Source organism: Citrus clementina, unplaced genomic scaffold (assembly GCF_000493195.1).
Source record: "Citrus clementina cultivar Clemenules unplaced genomic scaffold, Citrus_clementina_v1.0 scaffold_2, whole genome shotgun sequence".
NCBI lineage: Eukaryota > Viridiplantae > Streptophyta > Magnoliopsida > Sapindales > Rutaceae > Citrus > Citrus x clementina.
In genome coordinates, this window is record NW_006262688.1 from 22322797 (window position 1) to 22342853 (window position 20057).

The following is a 20057-nucleotide window of genomic DNA, read 5'->3' on the forward strand; positions in this document are numbered from 1 at the left end:
AAACAAAAACCTGACATATAATTTGACCAATAATTAAGATCAAACTAGGTTGATGACTTGACGTTGATCAACTTATTACAAATATGATATGAGTTCAACCCAGAAATTGAACTCTAACCTTGAAATTATTTCATAGCCTTTTCGTGAAGCTTTAGTTTTTTTTTTCTTAGGTGAATCTTCACCATCTAAGAGAATTTCAAGTACAACAATAAGAATAAGCCATGGTTAAGTTTGAAGGGAATAAGCTAGCCAAGCACATCAAATTAGAAGTTAGAACCATAAAAAGAGAAGAAGATCACCATATTGAGCCTATCATTTTTCTTGGAGAATAACCATTTTGTTCATTCTTTATACAGCTTAGCAATTTATTATTTTATACACGATCTCTAGATTTTTGTTGAGTTAACCCTTAAAAAAAATTGTAAAATTCAAAAACAAATATGTGTGTTGCTACATTTGAAGGCTCATCTAACTAGTAGATATGGAAGATTATTTAGAGCCCTAAAAGACGATGGAAATGCCATCTTTGATCCGTTTGAGCTTTTCTAGTCATCCCTTTTATGAAATATCCATAATTAACCCTTTTGAGCCTTTTAAAAAAATAAAAAAATCTTTTCTTTGTCAAACTTATCATCTTGACCCACTTTGATTTGGAGTATTACCCGATATCTTACAAGTTCCATCACCTATTTATGTTTAAGAAAAATGTAAATAATTATTTTGTTCAGTGAAGTTATGCCAAACAAAAGCAAAAAAAAAAAAGAAAAAATTGTTGTTTCAAAAATAAAAATAACAATAATAGGTGAAATCCACCTTGCAATTTCAAAAAACAATCTCTACATTTTTCTCAAACATACACTTTGTTTTCCTTATTTCCCCTCCTTTGTTAGCCATGTTCCTAGCCTACGTTACATCCTAATAAAATTCCTTCTTGATTTTAGAGAACTATAGTCTGAAGTAGAAGCTAGTTATATGGGCTAAAAAGATGTAGTTGTGCAAAATAAATAATAAATAAATTGGGTTGACTAGCATTTTTATTTGACTTAAGATCGTATTATTTCTAAGCTGAGGGCATATTTCTTTCATCTTGGTGAGAGCATGTGATATCACTTCTTTATTATTTTCTCTCAATTACCATTCATTGGAGTGACTATTTTTATTGGGTTTAATTTTTTTTGTGAGAGTATCACTACCTCTAGTGAGATTTTGGGGTTTGACATGTCATTCTTAAAAGTAGTTATGACAAAGTCTACTGGGCTGATTCATGTAGATGGTTGATGTGGGTGTGATTTTTTTTAGACTGGAGATAATGTTTATACTTTTATTTGATTGTTATCATTAGTCTAATTGAATGAACACGAGTGTTTAAAAAAAATCATTTTGTATTTGAATTTTATTTTCGCTTTATTTGTTAGGAACTAGCAATAAGCTGGTTGGGGGGTGTGTTGAGTGTTAGAAAATATATATTTATAAAGGAAAAAATAATCATTTTACATTTCAAGTCTTACTAACACCCTTACTTTTATGTATTTAAGCTTCTTGTGATTTAATTACGTATGTTTTATTTTAATTAAGTATTTTATATATTTTAGGGGCATTATGGTCATTTCACAATGAACGAGAGATCAGACAGCAAAATGGACATCACTTTTGAACTCAAGATAGTCGAAAACCTTAGGAGGAGTATAAGAGGAAAAATTGCATTGTTCACATGTACGGTACTGTTTACGTTATTGTTCACGACACTGTTCACATAGACGGATCGATGACATGGCATTGACCGATGATGTGACATTGACTGATGAGGTGTCACGATACTATTGGACTAAAATTCTTATACACTATTGATTTGTGACGTGGCAGCATGTTAGTGGATCAAAAATTACTCGTACGGTACATGCATATACACAAAATTATTTTCAACCAAACCACGTTACTGTTCAAGCCGGGTCAAACCATGTCACTATTCAAACAGCGTGACCAAACCGCGTACTGTTGACTGATGACGTGACGCAATCCTGAGCGTCCAAACTGTTTTTAATCTGATGACCATGATTTACTCAATGTATCTATAAAAAGGAGGCCTCCCCCCCTTAATTTGGCATCCCTGAATCTATTTTTGAGCTCCATTTTTTGTGATTTCTTCTCTATATTTTATTTTCTACGTATTTTAATAAATTTCCATTTTGCCCCTAGTTTAATTATGAGTAGCTAATTTTCTTTCAAGCTTGGGTTGAAGGTGAAGTCTCAACATGTGTCATGGGCTTTATTTGGTAAATTTATTTTCTCTTCCCCTCTAGTTTTTGCGGATGTTTTTACTTCTCGTCAACAAATAATAATAATCTTGTTTAGATACCGCCTTAATTTCACCGGCTCCCTAGTACAAGATTATTATTATTTGGTACGATAAGCCCTTAGGACTATATTGATTAGAACGTAGTTCATAAGGTGTGGAAACCCCCTTCATGATTTAATTGGCATTAATAAGGAATATTTAGCCCATGGTGCATGTTGATACGGATCCAGATACCCAAGTACGTCATTTCAATAGATTTCTCTTCAATTTATTCTCGCAATTCCAATTCCAATTTTAGAATAATCTAAGTCACTTTCACCACAAATCCAACCACCCTCATACAAAATTAATTCTACATATAATTAAAATCCACCTCCTTGTGGGATCAACACTCTTTACCATTAATCTATTCTACAATAGATTCGTGCACTTGTGAATTCAATAAAATTTGCACAACAATTCACAAATTTACTTGACTGAATGTGGCATTTACTGATCAATACAAACTACCCATTATCAATTGATTCACCCCTTTGTCAACCACTATTTAACCTCTTCGTCTTTGACCTATTGTTTGCTATGATGAGTGGCATAAAGGTCCATTTATAGGTCAAGGCCAAGTTGACTATTGTTCTTTGGACCAACCTATGACTAAACAAAAATAGGTTCGTCACTCTTTTTCACATACACTAAGAGAAAATGTGATGATAGCAAGCTTCACTCATGCCAGAGAGCCTCCAAGACAGGGGCTGGCGGTCAACCATCCACTCTCGAGATTCATATTGATCAATCGATCTCTGCATCCTGCCAGTTCACTAAGTTGACTCACTCTACCAAGGGCAACAAAGGCTGGAAATGTGTGTGTGTGTGTGTGTGTGTGTGTGTGTGTGTGTGCGCACTCGCGTGCGCACGCAAAGAGAGAGAGAGAGTTGGATTTGCATCATACGATAAAAACTTATAGTAACTCGCATCCGCATATACCATCTAACTGTTAGTAGAATGATGATTTTGATTCAATTAGGACCATAGTGGATAAACAACGAAATTGAGGAGATTGTAGACCATTTGGGATTACTTTATGATGCTTAAGAGTGATTTTGAAAAGATAAAAGTTAGTCTTAATATTTAGGGCCCGTTTGAGATTACTTTTGGGAGGCTCAAAAGTAATTTTGAAAAAGTAAAAACTAATTTTAGTGTTTGGTAAACTTTTTTATAAATTACTTTTGATAAAATCATCATATCTTACAGCAGATTTTGAAAAGTTAGGAAGGGGTAGTTTTTCAAAATTTGATTATAAGAATGAGCTTCACACTTAATACAATTCCATATACATCCTTGTACATTATATAAAACTAAAATCCTCATTAATTTGGAAATAAAATCATTAACTCGAAAGAGATTATTATTATTACCAATTTTATTGAGATAACAAAAATAAAAAATAAAATTAACAATATAAAATATTTATTTTAATTATCAATTATTATATATACACAATATAAAATATTTTTAGATACAAGTTTATAAGTGTAAACAAATTTTATTCCACATTATATCTAATTCAATTATTTATATTCTTATAGGAGTTTAATAGTAAAATTCACTAAACATATATGCCTACTTTTATAACTCACAGCACTCTTAAAAATAAATTTTACTAAATGTTTTAATTGATTCTCATTACAACTGATTATTTCTATAATATAATTAACAATAATTATTTTAAAAGTTACAATATTTCCAAGCTGGACCTTAATAATTTTTTTTAAAAAATTACTTTTGGCAAAATATCCTATCGTATGAGAATCGTCTCATCATTATGGTCCTTAAGAAGGGTGATGTGTTTGTGTTTCTAGTGGGACTTGTTCACTTCAAGTGCAATGTGGGATATGGTAATGTTGTGGCCATTGTTGCATTTAGCAGCCAAAATCTTGGAGTCGTCACCATTGCTAATACTGCTTTTGGATCAAATCCTGCCATTGTTACTGATATGCTCGCTAAGGCATTCCAAGCAGAGAAGAAGATTGTGAAGCAACTCCAGAACACGTTCTAGAAGCAGCATATATAGTTACATCAATAGCCAATAGGAAAAAAAGGAGTTTCATGTGAATTAACTGTGTGCTTATGTGCTTTGAACTCTTTCATGTTTTCAATGAATTTTCTGCTTTAATTAGCCAACTTATTGTGGATTGTTTTTCTTTCTCCATACGAATCTCGACTGAACGAGGGAGACTAAATAAATAGATAAAAAAAATTCATCAAGAAAGGCAAGGGGCAAAAACCAAATCCCTCAAATTAAAACAAGAAAACTAGAGCCACAAAGCGTGCAAAAACAGCAACACCGGCAATACAGGAGAAAAAACCAAACTCAGTAATTTGTTAAAATATTAAAATATCCAAGTTTTGGTATAATATTAATTATCCAAGCTTTGAAAAAAAGTAAAAATTTCAAGCTCTTGTAAAGCAGTAAAGATTTGGCAAGATTCTAAAAAGGAGATGGACTTTGGGAAAGCCAATCCCTCGCCTCTGAATGATGACCGTTCAACCAAAAAACCCAGGTTTTGTTCCGAAGTGCTGATGGTGATAATCGAGACTCCCTCTCTTTTAGAGACAAACTGATGGAATCTCAGCGGACATTTGTAGATGAACTAAGTAGTGGTGATGGCGACTTGGATTTTGAACCGGAGAATATTGTGGTTGAGCACGAGGTTAGTATGCCATCTATTTCCTTCTCCTAGAAAATTCATGTGCAACTGATTAAGCCATGGCAGTATACGGTGGTGATTAAGTTGCTTGGGCCATCTATTGGCTATCGCGCTCTTTACAACCGATTGGGAGCCTTATGGAGTTTAACCTTAGAGTTCTCTTTCATTGATTTAGAAAATGAATATTTCTTAGTCAGTTTCAAGACAGAAGGGGATGTCCAATTTGTTCTAGCCTAGGGACCATGGATTATAATGGGACACTACTTAATCGTTCAACCATGGTCTCCGCAGTTTGATAGTTCAAATGAAAAGATTGAATCAATTATAGCATGGATTCGGCTACTTGGTATGATAGTTCAAAGGAAAAGATTGAATCTATTATAGCATGGATTCAGCTACCTGGTATGGCGCCTTACTATTATCACAAACGCGGCCTTCGTATGCTTGGCAAGTCATTGGTAAGGTCATTTGAATTGATTACAATACGAAATATGCTTTACGTGGCAAATTCGCAAGAATTGTTGTTGAAGTCACCTTTTCTAAGCCTCTGGTCTCACAATTCCTTCTTAATGGAAAGGTTCGGAAAGTTGAAAATGAGAATCTCCTAAATATTTGCTTTGGTTGTGGTAAATATGGCCATAGCTGCGAATCATGTCCTGATCGGGTTGTTACGAATGATACAGTGGGAAAGAAGAGGCTAAGTTATGCATTAAAGAGTGTCGAGGTGATGCCAGAAAAGGGTGCCGAAGATGGTCTTTAAAATATCCCAAAGTTTGGACCTCGAATGGTGGTTTCTAGAAAAGGTAAGCCGAGAGTAAATAAGGGAAATGATATTGTACATGATTTGGGCCGTGATCATTGGAGAAATTTTAATAGTAGTTCCCGTTTTGGAGTGCTTGCTAATGATACGAAAGGTGACTTTGACAAAGAGACAAATAGAGAAGATTTGGTAGTAGTTCCTAGTTTAGACAGCCATGGGCCCATAAATAACTCCACTAGCCACACAAAAACACCTAAAAATGGGCCTTCAACAAAAAAGAATCATACTTACATGCAATCTATGATCTCTCATCCAATAACGCAGGTACTCAAGAGATAGTTAATTCAAAAAGCTAAGCAGAACCAACTCCCGTGCCTCCCTTATATGCTTTACGTAACTTGAGCAAAAACCATGCAAACCAGCCAACATCCCCTACCCCGATTTATGTCCAAACTTGCTTAAATCGTCTTTACCACACAGCAGTTTCCTTTAATGCTGACACAAACATCGACCCAACATCCATGGAGACCTCCTCAACAAAACATCTCTCTACTGGAATCGCAATGGCAACCCAACAATAGCCATCAGGGGAGCCTCCTGATGCTGACACCTTGGCTTTGAACGAGAATCTAGATGATGCATGATAGTAATGATAGTGACTTTATGCATGACAGTAGAGATGAAGACTCTAATTCAACAGAGGATGATTTATCTCTAAAAGATGAAAACGACATGTGATTGACACTAAAAAATATATATTTAATAAGGATAAGATTATCAATTTTTCACTTATTATGTCGATTAATACATTCATTATTCCTTAATTATCTTAACACTCTCCAAATATATTTTTATGTTAAATTAATTTATAAGTTGTTAATTTTATTTTAATTTTATATTATAGATATATTTCAAGAATAAAAAGGAGTTGGAACTTAAAGAGGTAACAAAGAAGAATTGTTGGAGACATGTGGAATGCATTATTGAGGTAATGTAATTAATAAAAAAATAAATATTTTTTAAAAAATAAAATAATAAAATAATAAAATAAATGACAAAGTGTGATAGTCATGGGTGGCAGTTGCCACCATGACTATCACACTCCTCTAAGCAAAGATAATATAAAAAATAGTTTAAATAATAAAATAAAGGAAGCTAAAGGCATTCATTACCTATAACAAGAAGATGAAGAGAGAAGGGGAAGGAGCCGAAGAGAGAACGAACAAGAAGCAGAGGAATTTTTTCTTTCTTTCTTTTCTTTTCTTGTTTTCTTGTGTATCAATTTTCTTGTAATATATTTCAAAAATTTGTCAAATAAAAAGAGTGTTTTGTTTTCTTTCAATATGAATGGATAATTTTACTAAGATGAGGTAAAATGTGAAGTTCAATGTTTCAAATTATTAAATTAATTACTTTCTCAAGTGAGTTTTAGGTTTATTTTATTCTTTTCTAGTTATTTTTATGTCATCTTAATTTGTAGATCTCCTTGGATCTATATGATATTTTGACATAATGTTAACATATTAATACAGTTGTGGCACATAAGATACTTAATTCCATATTTATCTACACACATATTTGTTAAGAATTAAATGATATAATAATTAACTGGTAAAAGTGAGACAAAATATAAAAATGAGAGAGTATTCAAACCATAGTTTGAATATTGAGAGTAGATTCTATAATCTTAGCATATTTTTATATTGATTCTTATTAATTTCTTTTTTCGTATTTAATTTTCTTTACTTAATAAATTGACTACTAAATTTTAAATTTCATGTGGTTCGACTCCGGACTCATCAAGTTATATTATAACTAAACATTCTTATACTTGGAAGTAATAATACTTTTGAGTCGTATATGGACCTGGAACATGAGGCTCTAGAGCCATTATTATAAGGTTATCTCGTTCTCTCACCTCTCTCTCTTTATGCCTAAAGATATTTTACTTTGGAATGTTCAAGGCACGGCCTCAAAGAAGTTTTGAAGAGTGTTTGCTACTATTCTCAATAACTACAAGCCTGGTATGGTTGTTGTCCTAGAGCCTAAAATTAGTGGGCATAAAGTGGATGAGTTTACAAAGAACAGTAGCTTTAGCTAAGTCTCACCATATTGAGGCTGCTGGTTTTTCTAGGGGAATTTGGATCCTTTGGCAGGATAATCTTGACATTGATGTCATCCTGAATCACAAAAGATTTATGCACATGAAAATTGTTGTGAATAATAATTTTGTTTCTTGGCTTACGACTATTTATGCTAGTCTCAATCCCTTTACGAGGAAGCATTTATGGGTCCATCTCGATAAAATTGCTAAAACGGTGCAGCTCCTCTGGCTTGTGGGTGGTGACTTTAATGATATTCTCTATGCTTCGGAAAAGAAGGGGGGCTCTCCTAACAGAAGTGGAGTTTGTAATTTATTTCGCAATTGGTTTCACTCAAATCTACTACATGACCTTCACTTTAAAGGGCCATGGTTCACTTGGGCTCAAGGAAGTTTGTGTAAAAGAATTGATAGGGTTATTCGTAATGATGTTTGGTTCAGAACATTCACTAAGGGATCGGTTTTGCATATTCCAAAATTAGAGTCTGATCACAGACAAGTGCTGGCTCGGTTTGACAGCATGGGAAGGCGAATGTATGGTCCTAAGCCGCTCTAGTTCTTGGCAGCTTGGCTTACGAACAAGGATTTTGATAATTATTTTGCTTCCTATTAGAATTCCACTGCTCTATATATGGAGGCTATTCAAAATTTTACCACTAAAGTAGCCCAATGGAACAAAGAATGTTTTGCTAATATTTTACACAGAAAAAGGCAGTTGCTTGCTCAGCTTGAGGGGATTCAAAAAGCCTTAGAGATTTATGATTCCAATAGTCTTGTTCGTTTGGAATGGAAACTTCAAAGAGAGCTTGAGAAGTTATGTATTAAGAAGAATTACTTTGGTATCAGAAGTCTCGAAAAGAGTGGTTGATGCATGAGGACCATAATACAACTTTCCCACCAGAAAACCATTACCAGAAGGAAAAAAAATCAAATTTAAGCTATTCGAGATGAGTTAGGCCAATGGATGTATAACAATGAAGTTATTAAGAAACTCGCAGTTAAATTTTTCTCTACGCTATACACTTCGGATATGGCCGAATTTCAACCATATTCCCTTACAGGTTGCTTCCCTCATGTGAATGCGGAAATGCTCCATATGCTCTGGGAACCTATGGATGATGATGAGATTAGATTGACTAGTTTCAATATGAAACCTTTGAAAGACCCTGGAGTGGATGGACTACATGCCATGTTTTATCAGTGGTCTGTAAATTAGCAAGTGTACTAGTTGGCACAAGTAATATAATGAAAAGTAGAGTATCGTCCCACAGAGATTGTATATCCTATTAGCTACTGAAATTATTATAACCCTAATTTATTTGAATAACCGAATAAGTGAATTTAGGTTAAAAATAAAATAAAATAAAATAACTAAAAATTAAATAAAGATAAGATGCAGTCAGTAATAGAAATCAACAAGAGATTAAGAAACTAGGACTTCTGATTTCAACATAACCAATCCAATTTAATCCTCCATCTACGCTATTAAAGTTATTACCCATGTTGACAGTGAATTTCCCTAATCTATTCAATATCCTCTCTCGAGTAATATCAAAAATATCTTCACATATTAACCCACTATATCTCTATGTGAATTTAAATATGCAAAAATTCATTAAACTCTATGGAAATTCTTAGATAAAATTGTACGAATTATGTTGGCACATCTCTATCTTTCGTTCAATTCATGGCATCCATTCCACATAGTAAAAATATATAAATCTCATCTCGGTCTCATTATGTATCCTCAAATCATTCAAATATTGGTTAGATATTTAAAAGCATTAAGCACAATAATGAACACTCAATTATGAAATAATAAATTAAAAATAACATAGATTTGTGGAATTAAATCTTCATAGTTAGACTACATCGTAGTCCTAGTAAAATAAATTAGTTTATGGGAGCATAAAGAGAATCCATAAATATTTTATGAAACATTTAAATAAGATAATAGAGAAGAGTGAAAGAAAAACTCAAAAATTAATCTCAGCATCTTCTTCCTCCTCCAAATTGCTCGTGCTGCTCTCGGTTTTTTGTTTTATAATTATTGCGGCTGCTGCTTCCTTTCTTTTTTCTTCGGCTTGTGGTCTTACATAATGCTTCAATTGTGGCCTTTATATAATAATAACTAGTTGCCTCTTTAATTCCTAAGCCAATCAGAATTGTTGACGCCAAAGCCCATCACGTGCTTGCTATTTAAAATCATGACAAAATATTTGCTTCCTTTAATATATGCTGAGCTTGCCATTTAAATTGTCAAAATGCTCTCCACGTGAATGACTTGAAATTGAAAGGCAATTGACCTTTTCTTCTCTTCCGTTTATTCTTTACGTGATTTGCCATATTTGTCAACTAAACCTCCAATGCTTCCCCCATGTGGTTACATGCATGATGCTTAATTTAATTAAATCTTTCTTGAATTGTTTCAATTAAATCTCTTTATTCCTTTCTCTTTTTTATTCCTTTAAGTAGATTTTTTCCTGAATATTCCGATTTAATTCCTCTTTAATTCCATATTATACCTAAATAATAAAATATAAAAATTAAAATAAAATTAACATAATAAAATATAATTTAAGATAAAATTAAGTTAGGAAATATAAAAATAATATGAAAATTATAAGCACATCAATCAGTCTTAGTGGTCTGTCACTGGGCCTTTTGTTTGTTGCCTTATTAAGAATATTTTTGCCAATAAGCACATCCCTGAGAAGGTTAATTGGACCCTATTAGTCCTTATTCTGAAGACTGATAACCCCTCAATTTGACGATATACCGTCCTATAAGCCTTTTGTACTGTAGTTTATAAAACTGTGATTAAGCTGGTTGCTAATAGACTTTAAAATATTCTTCATCATATCATTGGGCCGCATCAAATGAGTTTCACTCCTAGATGACATATTATTGAGAAGATTGTTGTCGCTCAGGAAGTTATCCATTTAATGAGTTAAACTAGTAGGAGAGATTATATGGCCATCAAAGTGGATCTTGAAAAAACTTATGACAGGGTGAGCTGGAGCTTTATTTATAATACTTCGCTGGAGAGGGGAATCCCAACTGATATCATTCATGTTATTATGGAATGTATCACCATTACGAGGATGAATGTGCTTTGGAATAGAGAGCTTACAGAGGATTTTGTACCTTCAAAGGGCATTAAATAGAGGGATCTTATATCCCCTAATATTTTTGTGTTTTGTATTGAAAGGCTTAGCCATGACATTTCTAAAGCAGTGAATAATGGTGCCTAGAAGTCGGTGCATCTTTCATGGCATGGAACCCCCTTCTCACATTTATTTTTTGCAGATGATCTCTTACTGCTGGTTGAAGCTTCTTGTGATCAAGCAAGGATTATTCATTGGATTCTTGAGGATTTTTGCAATAGTTCAGGTGCAAAGGTTAACAAAACTAAAACTCAAATCTTTTTCTCGAAGAATGTCCGTAATGGTGAGGCCTCCTGCATTGGCAATTCCCTTGGCTTTACAATGACAAAGGATCTTAGGAAGAATCTTGGTATGCCATTGCTTCATTCACGAGTTACCAAGAAGACCTATCATGAAATTATTGAAAAAGTATAAATGCACCTCTCAGGTTGGAATGCTTCACACTTATCCCATGCCGGAAGAATCGCTCTTACTCAATCTGTTATACAGGCAATTCCTGTATATGCGATGTAGACGTCGAACCTTCCAACTGGGATAAAAAATAAGATTGATCAAATATGTAAGAGATTTATTTGGAGTGGGTCGAGTGATCAAAGAAAGAATAGCCTTATCAGTTGGAATAAGGTCTATCAGCCTAAAAGTTGCAGTGGGCTTAGGTCTTAAAAAGTAAAAACCTTGAGATGATTAACGGAGCTTTAATTATGAAATTGGAGTGGGGCTGATTTCTTCACCAACAAGTCTTTAGGCTAAAGTTCTTTATACAAAGTATGGGCTAGTTGACTCAGCCCTCCCCCGTGTGCTACAAACTCGAAATGGATCGCATATGTGAAAGTCGATTAGAAGTGTTTGGTCTAATACAATTAAGGGAATTCGGTGGAATATTGGTAATGGCAGAAGGGTACAATTTTGGAGGAATTGTTGGGTTACAAAAAATAAGTCCTTGGTCTGATATGTTGTGGGCCCTATGCCCGATGAAATTTTACTGAATTCAGTTGATAATTTTGTAGATCCTAATGGTAATTGGCATTGGGAATCTTTTGATCACCTCCTCCCTATTTCTATTATTTTCATAATAGCGACTACTCATCCGCCAATGGGGGGGTGGGGATTTTTTTAGGCCAAGTCGAAAAGGGAGGATTTTTTCTGTTAGCTCGGCTTATGTTGCCATTAGCACAAAAAATAATGATGTTGAGGATACATATTAGAGCCTTGCTTTGAAATGGAAGGGACGTCCTCACATTCAAACTTTTATTTGGCTTGCTTTGCGTGACAGCCTGAAGACAAAATCTGAAATTGGGAGGAGGTACATTTACATTGATAGGAAATATGATTGGTGTGAGGTGGCCATGGAGACTACATTACATGTCCTTCGTGACTGTTTTATGGCTAGAAGATTGCGGAATCAGTTCCTCCCAAGTGAGCTTTGTCATCAATTCTATTCATTAAGTCTTAAAGATTGGTTAACTCTAAACTTAAAAAGTAACCAGTGTATGGAGAAAGGTTTGGAGTGGTCTTGCGTGTTCGGGGTCGCGATATAGAGACTATGGTTTTGGCGAAATCAATATCAATTCAATCAGTTATGGGTGGACACCAATAGCATGATACAGGATGTTGTTACGCGAGCAGAGGAGATCCTTTGCATGAACAAGTCTGGATTGACTAAGAAAGGCAGCAAGCTGGAGAAATGGGTCAGTTGGCAGAACCCTGCATGGCCTTGGTGTAAACTTAATTCTGATGGTGCTTGCAAAAGCAATAGGATCTCCACTGTTGGTGGGCTTCTTCGGGATTACAGTGGAAAATGGGTTGGTGGATTTGCGATGAACATCGATTTTTGCTCGATCACTGATGTGGAATTATGGGGTTTATATCAAGGTTTAGTCATGTCTTGGAACTATGGAGTTCGTTGGTTGCTCGTGGAAGTTGAGTGTTGTGCAGATGTTGTATAATTCCGTAGAGGTGACTAACGAGTATTCTCCAATAGTAAGGTCGATTAAGGAACTTATGCACAGGAGTTGGCGCATTACTATTAACCATATATATATATAGGGAGGCGAATTTTATAGCGGACTACCTTCTGAACTACTCCTCTGACGTCTTCATTGGCTTTCACAATTTCATTAGTCCTCTGACTAGTGTCACTTCTCTTTTGCTTCATGATATATATGAGACTGCATACCCCCGGTTAGTGCTTCCTTAGCTCTGTTTAAGAGCTCCTTTGTACCCAAAAAAAAAAGTGACGGTTCAATTGGGTTAAACCCAATGGGATATATTGGGCTTAGGAGAATCTAGCCTGTTATCCTTCCACTGCGGGAGTGGGACACCGTTGTGGGACATCGTTGTGGCTCTTTGAAGCCAGCCTCACGACTCGAGCCTTCGCCGGAGACTCTTAGCCCAGACTCTTGGTTTGAAACGGGCATGTCAAAATTGGCCACGGTGGACGGACCCCACTAATGGAACATAATTCAATTTAATTACTTGCCATGAATCTCTTTAATCGCAACCATTTCGAGGATTCCACCACATATCAAAACATTATAGTAATTCTCGTATACTTAATTTCCCAACCAACATTGCCTTTTGAAACCATGAATATTACAAGTTTATCACATTAATTAAGTTTTTCCCATTCGTATTTTGCCCCCTTTTGTTGTGTTAAATGAACATGCTTTTAATTAATACTACTACTAATAATAATATTATTATTGTTTTGTTTTTTTTATGAATGAATAGCACAAATATGACACGACGCAACTCACCCCAACCTCTATGTCGAATCCTAAACGAATAATGCAAAAATCATTATATTATCTGTCTTGTGCTTGTATCTAGAGCTCATATAATAATTTAATCCATGAGTATATAAACCTAGCCCAGGCTCTACTATAAACATGTAAAAAGACTTTATGCCTCATCTTAAAATAAACTCGAAATGTTCATCCTTAAAATCTCACTATGCATATATACATTTCAAATACAGTAGAACCTCTATAAATTAATAGGGGGTTATGAAATCTATTAATTAAAAGAGAAATTAAATAATCAATAAATTAATAAATTAATTAATTTACAGAGTTATTTATAATTCAATTAACATACATCAACGACACTTCATAATTTTTTATTTCAATTAGAGAAGCCAAGCCCATAACTTCTAGATGCAAGAAGAAAAATAAAAGATGAGATCTAAGTAAATTTAAATTTAAGAAAAAAAGTAACAATAGACTCATATTTTATATAATTAAAATATCATAGTCAAAGAAATTTGTAATTTCAGCAAGCTATTAATTTATTATTTGAATGGGACCCACAAAGTTATACAAGATTTTCAAAAAAAAATTACTTTATTATTTTATCAAAATTGTTAATTTAGTCCACCGGCTGAAGTAGGGACTGTGAAAACTTGTTATATAATAAAGATTATCAATTTATCGAGTATTGATTTATAGTGGTTCTACTGTATAAACGTGCTCAAAATAAAAAACATGCAGCAATATGTATCATAGCCCAACTTCAACTTATCATAAATTGAGCTGCACAGAATTTTGTAGAAATTAATAGGAAACGAGGTAAACAGAAAAATAATGAGCTTGTAGCTCAATGTGTAGATATAATTTATATACAAAAAATAATGTAGTGCTTATATATAATCATCTATATGACATGACCACACACAAAATCCATAAGCAAACACGAAATCATACATAACATGCATGACAAAACTACACCAACTACTACCCATGAAAAATAACTGTCATGCTCGTAAGGATCATCATTGCGCGAGGAGAGCGGGAGAAAAATATGTCATAACTGGTTGGACTAACATCATCGCATTAGAACAATGTAACTATTAGTACACATGTGGAGAACACCCAACAAGAAGAATACACATCTAATGACAAGCAATCACATCTTATAACTCAGTGAATCATATAACATCCATTACATCCATACATATAATCATAACATTCTACTATCTATCAAACATAAATGCTTCACATAATATATAATAGTAATAATAATAATAATCACAAAAAGATCTTAATTCACTGGTATATTCATTGGGTGCCTCTAAATTTCTGAGTACTTAAATTTTTCCTAAAACACAGGATTTAAAAAATAATCCTCTATAATTGATTAAAAAAATTGATATGTATAACAAAAAATATAACATAACTATTCATATTTCATAAATATGTTGTCCCCTGGTTCACTATATATATATATATATTTAATAAATTGTGAAGAAATTGGTGACATTGATGCCCAAGAAGCAGTGCCCCCTGTAAATACGCGGTCAGTACGAAATTTTCTTTACTATCTTCTTCTCTTTTCTTCTTTCTTTCCCTCGGGTTTTTTTCTATTATTTGCTCTCTGCTTCGCCCAAAAAAAAAAAAAAAAAGTTACATTGAAAGCTGCTGCCAATTCGTTTCAACTTTATGTATTGCACCCATAAGCAAACAGGAGACGGTAAACAAGAGGTGGCAGTGAAGCAGGTAGGTATCATGTACATGAAGCAGGCACATGGCCGGCTTTAGAGTGTTTGGGCCTTGAGCGAAATTTTTTTATGAGACCTTTATTTATTTTGCAATTTTAATACTAAAAGAAATTGAAAAAAAATGTTCAAAATTTATTCCATTTTTAATTCTTAAATTTTAAAAATAAAACCTAAAAAAAGTTAAGAATATATCTTTTTTATTCCACTAAAACTATTACAAAATAAACAAACAAATAAATAAGAATAATATTATTTTCAAATCGGATAATTAAAATGATAAAACATAAAAAGTTGAGATGATGAATTAATGATCAGATAATAGAAATGGACTTTGTATTTCTATAAACTGATTATTTTTAAATGAACCAATGAATATAATAATTTTCTTTGTAGAGAAGAGAGTAAGAAATTTTTTCATTTACTGATTTTTGATATTACAAAGTTTTTAATACAAAGTAAAAGAAATACTAAAAGTCAAAGATTCTAATATTAAATAATTAATTTTTTTGGAGGAAATTGAAAAGATAAATAATTTAATTTTTTTTTGAAAGACTAATAATGAATGAATTAATGGTTAAATAATATTATTAGTTATATCTTTTTAAGAGAATCACCAAAAGGCTCTTCAAATAAGATTTTATTACTTATTTGAAGAGCCACATTAATATTTAAAGCTCCAAAAGAGGGGCAAACCTTAGGTGCAACTGTGGTACCGTGCCACAGTTGCATCCAGCCAAGAGATTTCAGTGGATCTCACCAATCCAAATACATCTAACGGCTAGATGCAACTGTGGCACGGTGCCACAGTTGCACCGTAGTCTGATCCCCAAAAGAGACTCCAATTAAAATTCTTCAAATAAGAATTGATTCTCTCTCTTTAAATTTAGAGAGTTAATTTCTCCCTTTTCAATTTGTATTTTATTACTTTTTATTGAAGAAAGAGAGAGAAGTACTTTAATTTCTATTGACTTTTCCTTTAAAAAAATAATTATTTGATTAAAATAATATTAATTTATTTAGTAAAATTTATAGTGACTTTTGGAGATGCTCTAACATTAATGTTATAAAATATAGATTTTTCATAAAAAATAATTCTTAATTGTCGGATAATTAATAAATTAGAGAGATGTTAATAAGTTTTTTGATTTCTTAAAATACGTCATTTAAAAAAAAATTATTAAAAAAATCAAAAAATGAAGCCTTCACATAATATAAGGCCTTAGGCGATTGCCTTGTTCGCCTATACCTAAAACCACCCCTGAGCAGGCAGCTTACCCATTTTATTAAATTAAGCAAGGTGTGGCTTTTGCATGCATTAGAAGCCAGCATATACAAACTAGATAGCAATAGTCTCACTTAAAAAAGTTCTTGGATTGCAATTGTGCATTATGTTTGACGGCTGCTTGCTGTCCACTTATAGAGATACAGATGGACTTGTGATTTGTGAATAAGAACAAGAAGAGTAGGCTGCAGAAAAGAAAAAAAAAATAATCTATAATATGAATGACAGCTACAGATGGAAGGGTGTCTACTAATTTTGTGGATTTATTGATATATTTTTTTTGTATTTTTTAATAATGCTCAATCCATATTGCAGCAACAAGGGACAATGGGGGAAAAAAAGCAATACCTAAGTGAGAAATATTCTTACAGTTTACGTCAAATTATATCTATGAAATTATTCCTACTTGATTTACTTCGGAAATGGACCAAATTAAAACTATATCCCAACAAGTCACTTTTTTTAAAAAAAAAAAATTAGAACAAAACACAACTTTCACTCCATCAGAAAAGTTAACATTACATAAAAGTTCATTACAGACATTTAAATCAATATACATAGCACACAGAAGTCCAAGTCATTAAAGGCATATTGGTTAGAGAGAAAATAGAGAATCTAAATAAATATTAGTTTATTCTCTGTATTTTGGATCGAGTGCCTTTTTTAGTCATTATATTTTGAAAAATATTTTAAGACACTATTTTTGTTAAATATGTTATTATTCTGCTCTTTTTGTTAATTTTTACAAAAATATCCTTATCATAATCTTGGGACATTAATTAAAAAAAATTAGACATCAAAATAGCCTTAAAAGTAAATGAAAATTAACATAAATTTTTTTAATTTTAGAGTTAATTTGATATTAACTTGGTAAAGTTGGTAAATAAAAAATATTGTAAAGATTGTTGCAAGAGTATTATTGTAAAAATAAAGCAAAAGTAAGGATGAGAGTGTAATATATTAAAAACAAGGATGATTTAAGATATTTTTTAAAATATAGCAACTAAATGAGTATTTGACCAAAATATAAGGATTAAACGAACATTTATTCTAGATATAACACCCAACCCTGCACATGATACATAGAGCTAGCAGCCAAGAATGATCTTTTGCTCTTTCAACAACCTCCACCTTCATGTAAGCTTTACCACCTGATACCGTAATATATCTCCAGAAACTGATTGAGAATCTGCATTTTTGCAAATTGAAATTGCACTTTAATGGCATTTTCTACAAAAATTTAACAGTCTTTATATAATTTGCGTTATACATATGCTATATGGAAATAGTTTCTCACAAGAAGTGCATACTAAGCAGTATAGAAAATATTTCTATTGGAATCCTGTCCCATGTGAAGGCAAGTTAATAAGAATGCAATTGAGGGTTCATTTGTAACTAATGTGCTTCCTGTTAAGGATTTTGGCTGTCACTTACAGTCACGTTGCCTTAGCATTCGAGCCCAAACCCCTTCAGAATTTTTGCACGCGAATAGCTGAGGTATTGATTATTGATTAATTGCAGCATCAAAGCACATATTTGCTTAGCCATAAATGGATTATACTTTTCTCATATTTGTAAATGTTTAGTGGCAGCAAAAGTGAATGGCTTAACCCGCAAAAACTAGCATGGTTCTAGCAAGTGACTTCAACTTCAGTGCCTCACATTGCTGGCAGCACATCAAACGCTGTAGGCTCAAGTGTCACCAGCTGTGAATGTAGCACTGTCTCCAGGGCTCAACACTCCTGGCATCTCCGTGGCCGGCATTTACTACGCACCATGGAGCATCAATCCTCCGCATACTGACCCCAGAGCCAGCGAAATCCTGACAGTTCTTGAAAGGCTTACATAAAGTTAGATTTGTCACCTCAAATATTCCTGAGAATCGCCTCATCAATAAAACTTCAAAGGGTGATGTGTCTGTATTTCTTGTGGGACTCGTCACTCGTTCACTTCCAACGCAAGGGTTATGGACATGCCGTGGCCATTGCTGCATTAAGCAGCCAAAAATCCTGAGGTCATCACCATTGCTAGTGCTGTTTTTGGATCAAATACACTGATTACTAGCGAAGTTCTCTCCAAGGTATTCCAAGTTGACAAGAAATTTGTGGATCAAATCCAAAGCAAGTTTTAAAGAAAATGGAAGAGATATTAATATCGGAGTCGTTCTTTGGTGTTACTTAAGTATTGTTGGCTTGTTTGTGTTTGAATTCATCACTGCGTGTTTTTGTCTGAGTGATATTTATTTATAACTTGTTAAATGTCTAACCAATAAATATAAGTATTGTTAATATTTATGAGATTAAAAAATCATATTTCATATGTTTTCATTTTTAAAAAATAAATAATTTAACACTTATATTTAGATATTAAATATATGTGTGTGTGTGTCATTTAGATATATGTATTCAGAGCTATACAAAATTCAACTAAATTTAAATATATTTAGTTTTTTAAAAAATAAAAAATACCACCTTAGCGTATTGTACTTTTTCTAAACACAATTAAAAATTTAACACTTATAGCATTAATTCATTGGTTGAATGAAAATATAAATTAATAAAAACAAATCATGTGGGCTAAGTGATGTTTAATTCAACCAATCTTATCATGCCGCATCAGTTTGTACAAAATAAATTTGTACAAGAGTTTGTGGCTGTATCATTACTCCATTTAGATATATGTATTCAGAGCTATACAAAATTCAACTAAATTTAAATATATTTAATTTTTTAAAAAATAAAAAATACCACCTTAGCGTATTGTACTTTTTCTAAACACAATTAAAAATTTATTAAAATTTATTAGTATTGATTAGCACAACAAACCGATGGGTGCTCTCGAAAGTAATCTGTTTTAACAGAATAATAACAATTTGCTTTTCTTACGGAATATGCATCTAAAGATCTATTATTATTATTATTATTATTATTAGATTAATGATGAAAATGATAATTTATTCGTTTTACACTGTACTGGAATTCCCAACTACTTCCTAGAAAATGACTTGAACGTACTACCAATACGTTTCTTGCTGCTGCATAATGTGCTCGTCAATAAAATTCCACCACGAAGGTTGTTATAGCAATTACGTATACCCACCCAGCCTCACAGAAGACCCGTGCACGTATGATTGGCTATGAATTCTTTCTCATTCTTCACATTCATTAATCATTAACCATTAACTGTTGTGGAATTGGTAAAAAGCCACCTATACTAGAAAATTTGATAAAATCACCCTGATTACAAATTAT

At 32.9% G+C, this 20057-nt stretch overlaps 1 pseudogene; it reads left to right on the top strand.

Annotated features, from left to right (window-relative positions):
• Positions 1-12627: 12627 nt before the first annotated feature.
• LOC18050383 lies at positions 12628-18937 on the top strand (annotated as a pseudogene).
• Positions 18938-20057: the final 1120 nt, after the last annotated feature.